General features: G+C 38.8%; 1 protein-coding gene across 1 annotated transcript in view; it reads left to right on the top strand.

Moving 5' to 3' along the window:
• NCKAP5 (NCK associated protein 5) overlaps positions 1–14,843 on the top strand; it is a 792,873-nt gene that overhangs the window by 198,939 nt on the left and 579,091 nt on the right. The window lies entirely within an intron of this gene.

Below are 14,843 nucleotides of genomic sequence, written 5' to 3'. Positions count from 1 at the left end.
ATCAGAAGAGTGGTAATCATTTTATGCCACATTTGTGGTGCTGTGGCAGATCATCTCAATTTTTTTCACATAAAATAAGCTACAGAGTTGAGAGTAGAAGGTACCAGGAAACAGATGGTACTTAATCCAGTCTCTGAGTGTTTTATTGGGGTACCTTGTACTTCATAAGTCCCTTTTCTTCATCTTTCAAACCATGTTAAAATCTTCTTGTATGATTGGCAGTTGATCCCATAGGCATGATTCTCCTGGAAGCTCTTTTAGATACTTGACAAAGCTGTAGGCTCAGGGTCTCCCAAGGTGAAGTCGAAAGAGAAAATTGTTATGTAGTCTCAGAAGGGTACAGGTTTTCCCACTGCTCAACTTCACTTTCTGCCTTGGCAGAGCTAAGACTGCAAAGTAGAAAGAAGGGCTGCCGTGTGAAAATGGTAGTCAGCCAACTGATGCGGTCTCTTTATTTATAGGAGACAGGGGCCCATTGCCAAAAGAGAGCCCTTGCCCTTCCCCTTCCTACCTGTTAGTTGTCACTTGGCATTTTCCTAGTCATATTTAAAGATATGAAAAGGAAGAGTGGCAGCCAGATGTGTTCTGCTTCGCCCCCGTGTCTTATGTACCATTATTGATGTTGGTGTAGGAAACCATATTGAAGTACCACTTAACTGGTCCTCAAGGAGCTAAGTTTGCTTCTGTAGAGTTGGCCTCTTCCTGAAGGATGTTGGGCAAGTCCAAATGTTTTTTCAGCACTAGGGCTGCCCCAGCTGAAGAAATGGCCTAGAACCCTCCTTATTACATTAGAGGTCCTCCATGCTGACACCCCTCACTGTGATGGTTCTACTGAACAGGCCCACAGTGTCTGCTGCAGAGGATCCAGTGAATTCAAGCTTGGGTTTGTTCTTTCTTAGACCCTCACACTCAAACAGAACCCAAGTCCTACCCCAGCCTCTGGGCCCTCAAGAGAGGACAGTTCTTTTTTATCCTGTTAAAATTTCTCTGGTGCTTGCTCTTTCTCTGGTACTTGCTCTTTAGTACGTGTGTGTGGGGGCGGGGATGGCCACAGAATATTATGTTCAAATCAATCACATAGACTATTGCCCAAGAGACCCTGCTTACTCTTTCAAAGTTTGGTCTGACCTTAAAGTTTTTCTGGTTCAGCTCCTCATACCAGTTTTCTCTTGGGAATTTTTTGACTGCAGTTTTGTAGGTTCTGTGAAACACATTAAAATCTGACTTCGCATAATTCGTAGCTTTTAGTACTCTTGCGTATTTTGCATTGACAATACAGCTTTATTCTATGTGTGTGCACGTACACGCATATTCTTTGCAAAATATTACATCTGAGAAGGTTGCTGAGAGGACAGCATATCTCTTCAGAGCTTCCAGCCTTTCTTTCCTGTGGTGTGTGACAAGGGGACACCTGTGGTCTCCCACAATACATCATTTGATATTAATATGGAGAACAGATTCAGGTATAAGAGGAAAACATGGTGGTCACTGGGGGCATTTCATATGTTCTGCTGCCTTTTTGTTTTAGAAAATGCAATAAGACAGAGCTGGTGTTTCTCTTCACCAAAACAAGTCTGGATGCTTTAAATAATTAAAACAGTAGCCTGCAGCTACATGAAAGTGAGGAAAATTTAAGATCCATTCCATTTTATTTTCGTATTTTTTACAATGAAAAATAGACATAAATGGCATCTACTTCTGAGTACTACCCATTCCCACCCAGAGGCAGTGGAGGGGAAGTCTTTGAAATACCTTGCTCTAGGAAGAATGTTCTTTCCTCCAGTGTGATTTATGTGCCCACAAGTGAGAAATGCAGTTTAACAGGCAACATATTCAAATCCCTGATGCTTTCAGGCTCAGAAAATAAAATGGAAACAAGGTTTATGTATTAATGTATAAATGCATAATCCCCTCACCCAGTAGGAAATACCCCATTTCCTGAGGGGAGCCTCTTACTAAAGATGAATATGAAAGCAAACATTTTAAAATATGTTTATAGCCTTCCTATGTGGCAAAGGGCATCTTCCTTGGATAAGCAGCCCAAGTTTTCCTAGAAGAGTTCCTAGTTCCAATGTGAGTGGTACCATCTGCTCTTTTTTCTGAGACATCTTTATGTTCAGTCTTGTTTCCTAATGATATAGGAATGTCAACAAACTTAAGGTCCTGACTTACCTCAGTAGAATAGGTGTTGTGAATAGCTCAGGGAAGGTTTGGGTTGTTGTTCGATGGCCGGTGATGGGTTGGTTTTGTTTTGTGAGCCCCTCAGAAATGACCAAGATCACCATTTGGGAGACCATTTTCCAAAGGTGCCTCAGAGAGAACTGGCAATATCTTTCTCCCTAGATCTTCATAGAGTTAGATTTTTGGGCCCCACCTGACTCCCAGACTCAGAGTACCTGTATCTCTGGGCTGGACCTGGGATCTGCCATTTTCCCAAGTGCCTCTCTAGCTTCTCAGGAACACTGAACTGTAACAACGACCTGATATTTTCTAGAAAGCTTTGTTCATAGGTTCTGCTGACCCCTGTCACAGATTTTCTCCTTAGCTTCCCCAGTGAGGACATTGGAAAACCTACTCCACTAAAAGTGCTTTGGTCAAGACATGAAGGGCCTCCATATTGGCAACTGCCATTGTTAATTTGGAGGTCTCCCTTACTTGATCATTGATTGTACTTGACACTCCCTTCTTCCTGAAACACTGTTCTGAAATTCTAGTCTCTTTTTCCTCTCTCACTGGCTTCTCCTTAATTTATTGGCTTGTTCTCCTCCTCCCAACCTTTAGTTACCGGATCCTTTTCTCTTCAGTGTTATTCCTTCATCAGAGAATCTCACTTTAGTGTCATGGCTCCAAATACTATTCATACCCACTATGGAATCCCAAATTTCTGGCTCCCAGACCTCTGTCTGAAGACGAATGTCCTCATAACAACATTCCTCTCCCATATTCAGTAGACTTCTCAAACTTATTGCCCAAAGGAGAACAATTTATTCAACACCCTTACACGAACATGCTCCTTCCATAGTCTTCTGTCAGCAAATGGAACATTATCCAATTGCTTAGGCAAAAAGCCAAATACTACCTTTGATTACTTACTTTTTCCTTATTCTTACATTTAAACCAGCAGTAAATTCTGTCACCTTGATCTTCAAAAATACATTTGAATCCAACACTTGATGACTTGCCCTATGATATCCCTAGTCCAAGTGACCGTCCTCTCCTGCCAGAAGCCTCCAGCTGGTCTCCTGGCTTCTGCTCCTGCTGTTGTACACACACACTCCCATTTTACCTTTAACAGTAGCAGAGGGATCATTTCCAAGCTTCACTGAGATGGTTTCATGCCTCAGATCAAATTCCCCTGAGATTGCTCCTTAGTTCACCGAGAGCAAAAGATAAAGTTCTTACCAGGACAGTGAGACCCTTACAATCTGGCTCTTTTCCATATCCCAGGTGTGGGCTGTTCCTGGAACTTGCTAGCACACATCTGCCTCAAAGTCTTTGTATTTGTTCTTCTTTCAGCCTATGAAGAGACTCCCAAGATAGCTGTCTAGGTTAGTTTCCTCATTTCCCTGAGGTCTTTGCTCAAATGTTGTCTCCTCCTCCATCAGTTCACATTCACCTGAGCCCTCTGCTTCGGCTCCTTTTTTCCCCTCTTCTCTATTTTGCCACATAAAACTTAATTTCATTTAATTATTTTGTCTGTCTTCTAGACAAAAATGTAACTTTCATGAAGGTGGAGACTTTTGTCTATACGGTTCATGGCTGAATTCCCTGACATAAAAGAGTGCCTGAACATAAACTGCCACTCAAAAATATTCACTGAATAATTGAATTTGGCATTATTTACACCGGTCTCTTTAATTGTTTTAAGAGGACAGTGAATAGTAATAGGGCTATGAAATAAATAAATCCCTTCAATAGTTAGATAATAATTCTCAAAGAGTGGTCTCCTGACCAGTAGTATCAGAATCACCTGCGAGCCTGTTAGAGCTGCAGATGCTCCAGCCCCATTCCACACACACCGAATCAGAAGCTTTGGCGTTGGGCCCAGCAGTTTGGTTTAGCCATCCCAGGTGGTTCAGATGATTCAGATGAACAAATGAGAACTACTGATGCTGAGTAAATAAATGTGTTATGCTACCCCAGGTGATGCTTCAATCCAGTTTGAGTGCGCTAGTCTCTTAAAATACCTGGAGGCTCTAACTGGGGGCGACATTGGTGCCAGCTTACCTCTTGGCATGTATTTGCAAGTCCTGTACTAAGTGTCCAGATTACAAAGAGTTTATATCTTGGCCTTTCTAGGAAAAGCAAAAAGCAAAGAGTCTGGCTTTTCCAACTTTGGGGGAGTAGTAGGAGATAAAATTAGAACATAACTGTCCAGATTTTGAAGGGCACCAATAGTAGACTCAGGGGGCTCTGTTACACTCTAGCAAGTGGAATGGCATTCTGTGATCCAATACTTGTACATGTGAAAAGTACAATATATTGATGCAGTGGATCTGTCAGTCAATTCTGTGTTTTGATGTGATACCAGGTTTTGGAGTAGTCCTATAAGCTTTTGTGGCTGAACTCTTCTGCCTAAAGTAGCTAGTGACCCAACTGAGGCTTTCCACTTACACAAGGCTCTCTCAGTGTCTCTTCATCGAAGGAATAATCAGGGTTGAAATGAGGACTCTATATCACTTATATATTTGTGTGTGTGTGTGTGTGTGTGTGTGTACACAGTTTGCTGCCATGGGGACAAATGATGTTACTGACTTATAGAACTTTAGGAGAAATAGAATTACACTTCGCCCTCAGTGGGTTGGGGGAACTAAAAATAAAGTGAGTTACTTTTACTACCTAAGTGACTTCCTTCATCTAACCAATATAGACTGATTTCCCAAACTGCCACTAAAAGCCATATATAAAAAAAATAGCATTGACACCTTAGAAATACGATTATCACATCTTTTTTTCCACTTAAAACCAAACACAGTCCTTATGTCTTCTTCTCAAAGAATACATAGGTAATAGCATCTTCATCAAATTTGATAAAATTAAAAGATATGTGTTTGGATTCATTCCATTTATGAGAATACAGTGCTGAATGTGAGATGGCAATTTAATTTCTGCCCTTGGCCTTGTTGAACCTGGGCAGGTCCACTGCTTTGAAGAGTTGTGGCACATCCAAAGGGACCTGTTTGTTAAATAGCAAGATACAGAGGATTAGACATCAAGAGGATGACCTAGCATGGAGGGAAATATTTGGGAGTCTCTGGATTTTTGGTGATTGTGGAAGCCCTGGTAGTCTACTGAATTTTCCAGTAGAAAGTGAAAGAAGCTTTAGGATAAAAGCTTACTCTTGATACGTAAAGAACTGGAAGAAGGAAGGAAAAAGACAAAGATTTCAGAGCAGTAGAAGGAGACGGGAAACCCTTTCAGAGAACACCAGGGAGGGATAGAATATGATTTAAAATGTCAAGTGCTACAGGAACCGATCATAAGGAATAATACCCTGCGATTCCACCAGCGGTGGGTCACTCGTGGCTCTAACAGAGCACGTCCACTGAAGAGTTTGCACTGGAAGCGGAAGTACGGTTGAGTTGTTTGACGAGTGAATGAGGAGGAATTAGAGATTGGCTAACGGAGAGAAAATGGCAGTGAGATCAATCCATTAAAGTTGGTATTCCGGAATTGATTTGTGTTTAACATTTAAAAATATCTAATTGGAAGAATTTATGTTGGCAGAGATGCCAGTCAAATATGAGGGAACTTTCCATCTATTGCTGTGTAATTCCCAAAGTTGGTATGTTGGAGCTTTCTACAATCACTGTGCAGGTGTATCTTTTTATTAGGGTGACAAATCATTTTTGAGGGCAGTGTCATTTATTATAGTTGTTAGTCATTTTCTAATTGTGGAAATCCCTGTATCTCATGTTAGTTGTGTTGATTTGAACATCTGGCCTCCTGGTGTGTGCTACATTGCCCAAAGGTGACCTGGGAATCCTACATTAGTGGTGACAAGAGTGTTGACACAATTTTACAAACTGCCCTAAATTACACTGATTATAACATCAAGATTATTTGGAGGGATTTGGGATCTCTGCAAGCTTTGATTTTAGTATTATATTTTAAACTCCACTTAAAACTAATGATACATCAGATCCTCTCATCATTAGAATTGATTTATAATGGGTCTTGCTCAGAATTGACCTAGATCAGACAGTAGGAGGTTCACATTAAGTGGGCTTATGCCACACAGATATGCAACGTTAGGTGTATCTATAAACCTCTAATCACTTTAAATGTTTCATACTAATTGCCCTGAAACATGTGCATTAAAGAAATGAAAGGCAAATTTCCTGAAATACATCTCCAAAATGATTCTAATTTGCATAAGTTTTAGCCAAGAAACAGATGTCTTTTTAGTGCTATACCTTTGTAAAACTTTTAAGCATATTATACAAATACGTCTTGCTGTAACTTGGTGTTCCTCCCTAATCCTAACTTGGGTGAATTGCTTTTAGCAGAACACTGACAAGGGCGAGTAATAATAATAATAATAAAGGCATTATTGTTTCAAACACCAGCTTAGCTTTAGAATAACAAACAATTGCATTGTGATATTTTAGATCTTGCTTTCTAAAATTTAATTATAATAATAAAATCTTTGTGGATATTATTTTCTGGGGTTGTGTGCCATCACTTTTAAAATTTGTATAGTGAGCATATAGTAAACCAGAAAGAGAAGTATACAAAAGAAATTTAACCCATAATACTATCATATACTATGCTTTCTTCTCTTTCAATCTTTTGTGTATGTTTTCAAAATTGTGGTTAAAAAGGATTATGCAGTTTTAAATCCTGTGCCTTTCACCTAATATTATACTGTTTTCCATTTTATTATATATTCTTTACAAATTGAAGGAATTATATAATTCTTCAAATGGACAAAGTGTGCTTTATCTTTATTATTTCCACATTTTTGGAAGCTAAGATATATCCAGTTTTTTCATGATGTCATAAATAATATTTGCACATAATTTGTTTTAATTTGATTATTTACTCAGGATGATTCCTAGACATGAAGTTTCTGGATCAAAGGTGCATTGATGTTTTCATTTTCATGATCTATTATCAAATTGCTTTCCCCAACTGTTAAACATGTAGACAAAATATACCCTGGTACTTAAGCTTTTCTGATTATCAAGTGTAGAACAATAATTTTGTTCCTATGTACAAAGAGACTTTTATGTGAACTTGCTGTCCTCTTTCTCATTCCCCTCCATTTGTCCACGACTAAGATATATAATGTATTCTCTACATCTTACTTCTGGGACTTTAATTTTATATTTATATTCTTGGACATAAAGTCCATTTAAATTCCTTTGAATGTTTTATATTATGAATTCCTTATGCATCACTTGGGTATAGAATGTATATATATATATATATGCGCATATGTATACATATACATATTTGGTATGTATTCATCTCTTCGGTATTTGGTATATATGTATATATGTATATATACACACACCCTTAAGGAAGTTCAAGATATGTATACACATGTTATCAATTAAATTAGGTGCTTTATTTTCTGAATTCATAAATACCTGAGAATATCTTTCTGCTGCTTTGTTCTAGAACAGCTACTTGATTGGTGATATTTATGGATTAAAACTCAAAGGTCTATGTACCTTATTTCAGGGGACATTGCGGGTTGCTGGAAGCTATGAAACAGCCTTTCTTAAATCTTTGGTCAGAAACCTTTTTGTTGGCTTGGATGCTTTCAGTCCCCCCTACATCCACTATTTTTCTTTAGCTCTTATGCAAGTGGATGTGTGGATAGTTTGTGGAAAAACTCTACCTGGAATGTGAGGTGATGAGCCTTTTTGATGTGCATATTCAAGTGTTTTTTTTTTTTTTTTCCTCTCTGCTCTGGAATATTTCTTTAATTATCTCTTCAATCATTATTTCCACTCCAAATCTTGTGGAATACTCAAGAGCCATAATTGTTAGACAAACCTACATTTTCTGATCCAGTATCCATTGTGTCTCTCTTCTCATTTTTATCTTTTACCTAATTTACTTAGATTATGTTTGTCCTCCACAGGACTGTGTATGTGCTTTCATTGTAAGTTCTACTTTTGTATCTAAGGTGGGTTGTTTCATAAGGAAAATGAGTAGAATAGAATGTCGACCAAGTTAATTACTTTGAATAAAGTCTTTGTGGTGAGTGGCGTGGGAAGTACATACTGGGCAAAGCAATGCTTGGGAAACTGACAGTCTTCACAGGTAAGTTGTGTCTCACCCGGTGAATGTTGACACCATGGATAATGGGGAGATGTATGTATGTTCTTCTCTAGTCACAGCAGTTTCAGTCCTCACTAAGTGATTCCTACTAAAGAAAGGGCAGAAGGGTTAGTGAGTATTTAAGTGCCTGGCCTGAATTGTTTCTAGATGAGATACTTGAGAAGTAGACTTCATTCGTGTGACCAGTTCCTTGACAGTATACCAAAATCCATTGTCTGCTCTTTGTAAGGTACCAATCCATGGTGGGAAGAGTCATCCCATAATAAAAATCACAATGGGGATCAACAAGTTTCAATTTTGCTTTTGGAGTGTGTATTTCCTTGAAATTCTTAGCTCACCCCGCTCCCTTTTTATTTAATTTTATTACTTCAGATTATCCTGTTTTATAAAAAATTAATTGGGCTATAAGGGCGCCTGGGTGTCTCAGTTGGTTGAGCATCTAATTCTTGGTTTCGGCTCAGGTCATGATCTCACAGTCATGAGATTGAGCACTATGGGGGGCTCCATGCTCAGTGCGGAATCTTAAGATTCTCCCTTTGCCCCTCCCCCCACTCTTGTGCACATGCTCTCTCTCTCTAAAATAAATAAAATCTAAAAAAAAAAAATTAAATTGGCTATCTTTTCATCTCCCTCCCCTTTTTTTTCCTTAAAGCTTTCTGCACATGTTCCCAAGTGTCCATGCCTATCTCGATACTACTGAACATGTTAAGGTTTTTCTATAATGCTTTCATGTTTTTTCTTAATCATTTTCAGAGTGACACTATCTCTGGACTGGGGGTGATGTTCTGCATCTCTTGTCCTTTCATGCTTCGTCTTGGGTTTTATGTTGTATGTTTTCAGTGTACCTATTCTGAAGTGATCCATCCAAATCTGGGTTCGCCAATAGACAGTGTACATTCTACGTCCTGTCCAGCTGCATTTATTTATTTATTTATTTATTTATTTATTTATTTATAAATATTTTATTTATTTGAGAGAGAGAGCTCAAGCTGGGGTGGGGAGGGGCAGAGGAAGAAGGAGAAGCAGGCTCCCCACGGAGCAGGGAGTCCAACGTGGGGCCCAATCCCAGGACCCTGAGATCATGACCTGAGCTGAAGGCAGAGGCTTAATCACCTGAGCCACCCTGACAGCCCTCCACCTGCATTCATAGAAAAATTTTGTCTAAGCACTCCCAAATATCCAGTGTCTTCAGGCAGTTAGAGGAGCTGTGTTTTAGAGAGGTGGGATCTTGCCTTGCCCTTTCTTTCTGCCTGTGCCTTTGATACTGGAGACCCTGTTCCAGTAGCATCCAGTATGTGCTTTATACCCAAGCTCTCGCTGTAGGTGCAGTGGCTACACCGTTGCACTTGATAACACTGCAACCTCACTGCCCTCACCATCCATTGTTTCCTTGGGGTTAATCTCCAAATGGATGGATACAAGTGGTTCCCAGTGGAATGATCCTATTTCATTCTTATAAAATGAGGGATTTCTTACTAGTTAACTAAATTTTCCAATTCAGGGAACAGAAACGATAAATGTGTAATGATGTTACCTAAGTTCTTTTAGCCAGAGTAAAAATGAATTCATTAAACAGAAGTACATGGAAGCATCATATTTTTTTTTTTTAATTCATTTCAGTTAGCCGTGTGTGTGTGTGTGTGTGTGTTTGGGAGAGATAAGCGGGGTATAAGCAATACCAAAAAGTACTCAAGTAAAATATATTGGATGTTAGAAGGGAGAATGCTATGGAGAAAAATAAAGCTCGAAAGGAGGGAAAATTCATAATTCTAGCTTCCCATTATTACATGGATTAAGACCTCATAGTTATCGCTAGAATTAGTTTTATGGAAAAATGGGCAGAGCTACTTTATTGTTTAATTTTAATAGTATGTTTTGTTACTGTTACCACTATTGTTATTTTGGTTAAGTGTTCTAGGCAAAAGCAGTAACATATACAGAGATAGTGGGGATGAGAAGGCCAGCAGGGTGTGTTTAGGAAGAACATACACAGAGTGCTTCTGGACTGGATTCATAGCAGGATTCAAATTCTGACTCTGCCACTTCCTTGCTATATGACACTGGAAAGTCTGTTACCTCACTTTCAACGTGGAGATAATAATAGTATCTACCTTACGGGGATATTGAAATTAAATGAGAAAATATTGTGAAAGTGCTTATTAGCACAATGCCTGACACAATAAAGTTTTGTGTAAGTTTTAGTTAAGATGAAAGTAATAGGTCAGGAACCCTTAACATGAGTTGAATTTTTCTGGTGATAACTGCTATCTTCTGAACAAGATTTGACTTCTTCGTTTCACCTTAGCAACAACACACTCTAGTATTCATGCAGGTAATGGTTTCCTGGTTTAACCCAGGAATATCCTACCCAGACACTATGGAGCGCTCCCACCTAACTTGTCTCAGTACCAGGGAGCAGTTAGTGGGAAACTTGATATTATTCTTTTTTTGTCTCATTTTAAAATTTCATTTTTAAAAATTTCATTTAAGAAATTCATTTTCTTTTTTTCATTTAAAAAATTTTTAATTTTAATTTTAATTTCAGTATAGTTAACATACAGTGTTATATTAGTTTCAGGTATACAATATAGTGATTCGACAGTTCTATACATTACTTAGTGCTTATCATGATAAGTGTACTCTTAATTCCCTTCACCTATTTCACCCATCCCCCCCACCCACCTTCCCTCTGGTAACCAGCAGTGTGTTCTCTATGCTAAAGAGTTTTCTGATTTGTCTCTCTTTTTCTTTTTTCATTTGTTTTCTTTCTTAAATTTCGCATATGAATGAAATCATATGGCATTTGTATCTCTATCACTGACTTATTTTGCTTAGCATTGTACCCTTTAGATCCATCCATGTTGTTGCAAATGGCAAGATTTCATTCTTTTTAATGGCTGAGTAATATTCCATTACACACACACACACACACACACACCACCTCTTCTTTTTTTTTTTTTTTTAAAGATTTTATTTATTTATTTAACAGAGAGAGAGAGAGAGAGACAGCGAGAGAAGGAACACAAGCAGGGGGAGTGGGAGAAGGAGAAGCAGGCTTCCCGCCCAGCAGGGAGCCCAATGCGGAGCTCGATCCCAGGACCCTGGGATCATGACCTGAGCTGAAGGCAGACGCTTAACGGCTGAGCCACCCAAGCGCCCCACACCACCTCTTCTTTATCCATTCATTTATCCATTGACATTTGGGCTGCTTCCATAACTTGGCTATTATAAATAATGCTGCAGTAAACATAGCGGTGCATATATCTTTTCAAAATAGTGTTTTCATAGTCTTTGAGTAAATACCCAGTAGTGTGATTACTGGATCATAGGGTAATCCTATTTTTTAATTTTTTGAAGAACCTCCATACAGTTTTCCACAGTGGCTGCACGGTTTGCATTCCCACCAACGGTGCAAGTGGGTTCTTTTTTCCACATCCTCACCAACACTAGTTTCTTGCGTTGTTGATTTTAGCCATTCTGACTGGTGTGAGGTGATATCCCAGTTGTGGTTTTGATTTGCATTTCCCTGAGGATGAATGATGTTGGCACCCTTTCATGTGTCTATTGGCCATCTGGATGTGGGTGAAGTTACTTTAAATAGAAGCACCCAGTATTGTTACTTGAAAAAGCTTATAAATCCTAATTCAGTGACACCTATATTTAATGGTTGAAAATCTGTTCTGTTACTATTCATCTCTAACTTCCTATTCTAATGTTCAGCAACCATAATCTTAGAAGCAAATGCTTAGAACTCTTTTTTTTTTAAAATATTTTTATTTTTTTATTTATTTATTTGACAGAGAGAGAGACACAGCGAGAGGCGGAACACAAGCAGGGGGAGAGGGGGAGGGAGAAGCAGGCTTCCCGCGGAGCAGGGAGCCCGATGCGGGGCTCGATCCCAGGACCCTGGGATCATGACCTGAGCCGGAGGCACATGGTTAACGGCTGAGCCACCCAGGCGCCCCACAAATGCTTAAAACTCTTGATATTGGGTGAGATTAGAGAAAATGGATATTACCTTCACGTTGTGAAGTAATTTGGCTGTGAGAAGAGGTGAGTGTCATTATGACAAAGGCCCTGCTTACTGCTTGGCAGACACTGTAATACATGCTTACTTAAACTATTAAATTCTTATAACACCTCTGTAAATTGACTGTTAATTCTCTTTCTGAAGATGAAGGAAATAAGGCTTAGAGAGATTAAACTATTTTACCTAGGGAACAGAGCTAGTAAGTACCCAAACCAGGATTTGAACCTAAATCTTGATCCAAAGATCCTATCTATAGTCATCACACCTTTCAGCTTCATCCGCTGGCTTGAGCTAAGAAGAGTGAACAAAATAACAAATCCATTGGTTTTAGTCCAAACCGTTTTCCAGAGCTTGTTCATGATTTGGCCCTGCTTAGCTCACCAGCTGTATTTTAGACTCCACACTCCAGTCGCTCTGTACCTAGCCCCACTGGATTCCTTTCTGTTCCTCAAGCACCGCATATTGGGGTCTTTGCAGATGTTGTTTCCTTTCCCTCATCCCTCTTTTCCCTATATGCTTACCTCCTTTTTCTCTTCCAGGTCTTAGCTTAATATCATTTGCCTGGAGTCGCCATCCAACCACTTTATGTAAGGGAGGTGCCCCTTCCTCATTTAGGTTCTCTCATCCCCAGTGTGTTTCCTTCATAGCATATCAGCGCTCAGGAGCCAATGTGTTCATTTGTTATGTCTTCCTCTGAGGACTATAAGCTCTTTGAGAGCAGGAACTTCTGCCCTCTTGGTTATTACTCTATGAAGCAAATTTAGAATAGCATTTGGAGTATAATACATTTTGAAAAACAATTGAATAAAGAATGGATGAATGACTTTGAGATTTATGTATTTGTTTCTAATTGGAAACAGTGTTTAAAACGTGTTGATGGATGTATTTGAAAAGTAATGTCTTTGATAACTTTGAGTGTCCTAAATCTTCTTTAAATCTTGATCAGGATACTAATAGCATAGATACAAACTATTATAACTTCCTGCATTAACAGATTTCTGCCTTGGTTTTGATATGCCTAATGGTCTCATTTAAATAATTAACCTGAAGAAGAATATTATTTAATAAGAATAAAACTCTTTAGCTAACTATCTGCAACGAAGTTATACTGTTAGAGAATAGCAGTTTTAGCTAGGTAAAGATGTGGTGCGCTGTGTAGCCTAACTGAAATATTGTAGAAAGTATAAAGGCTAAATGGGTAGATCCAGGTCCAGAAACTCAGGAAAGGGATTTTTCCATAATATCAGGTCAATTCTTACTCTGTAGTTTCCACTCTCCCCATTATAAGACATATAAGAGCAGTAGATTATAAACAGCACTTAATCAAAACAAATCTATTTCAGAAAGAATCAGTATTAATCAAAGTTCTCAGTTTATCTCAAATCCATAAGAAACAGGGGCGCCTGGGTGGCTCAGTTGTTAAGCGTCTGCCTTCGGCTCAGGTCATGATCTCAGAGTCCTGGGATCGAGTCCTGTGTCGGGCTTCCTGCTCAGCGGGAAGCCTGCTTCTCCCTCTCCCACTCCCCCTGCTGTGTTCCCTCTCTCACTGTGTCTCTCTCTGTCAAATAAATAAATAAAATCTTAAAAAAAAAATCCATAAGAAACAAAACAGTAACTTTCATGGGCACCTTGACATAGAAATCATTGTACACTAGTCCATCTATGGCAGATGTACTATAGACACAAAGGACTGCAGGCTAGATGTTCGAATAGAAAGTGAAAGAAGTATCAGGTTCAAGAAGAAATCAGTCACCAAAAATTTATTTTGCTCCATAGTTAGCAACTGAAACTATTGCATATGAGCCTCATACTCAGAAATCACTAATTAAAAAAAAAATCATATTTAATAACCTATGGACTTCTATAAATCTATGTTACAAAGGCATTCCTTATGTTTCAGAAATGTCTCTTAGAAATACAGTTTGATTGGGCGCCTGGGTGGCTCAGATGGTTAAGCGTCTGCCTTCGGCTCAGGTCATGATCTCAGGGTCCTGGGATCGAGTCCCGCATCGGGCTCCCTGCTCCTTGGGAGCCTGCTTCTCCCTCTGCCCCCCCCCCCCTCTCTGTCTGTCATGAATAAATAAATTAAAAAAAAAAAAAAAAGAAATACAGTTTGATTGACAAAAATTTACACATTTAAAAAAATACACCTTGCTTTCATATCTTCCTAGAAGCCAGGTTTTTATCTAAGAGACAAAAACCAAAAACTGACAAACAGCAACAACAACAAAAAACCCAAAACCCCAAAACAAATTAGACTATGTTTTTATATAAGGAGATAAAGGGGAATGGACATGTTTCATCCATGTAAACAATAAGCCCAAAGAATATATCAAGCATTCTATGTAGTTCAAAAGTAGCATTTTTACTTGTAAGTAATTATCATAAGATCAGTGTAATCAAACCTGTCTTGTCTCCTTTATTCTTATTTTTCTAAGGTCAACAGCAACATTGGCTTACTTATTTTTTTAAAGATTTATTTATTTATTTTGAGAGAGAGAGAGCTCACAGTGTGGAG

This window comes from Neomonachus schauinslandi, chromosome 3 (assembly GCF_002201575.2).
Source record: "Neomonachus schauinslandi chromosome 3, ASM220157v2, whole genome shotgun sequence".
In the NCBI taxonomy this organism is placed as follows: Eukaryota; Metazoa; Chordata; class Mammalia; order Carnivora; family Phocidae; genus Neomonachus; species Neomonachus schauinslandi.
The sequence above is the reverse complement of the archived record's forward strand: the minus strand, read 5'-3'. Positions and strand labels throughout refer to the sequence as shown.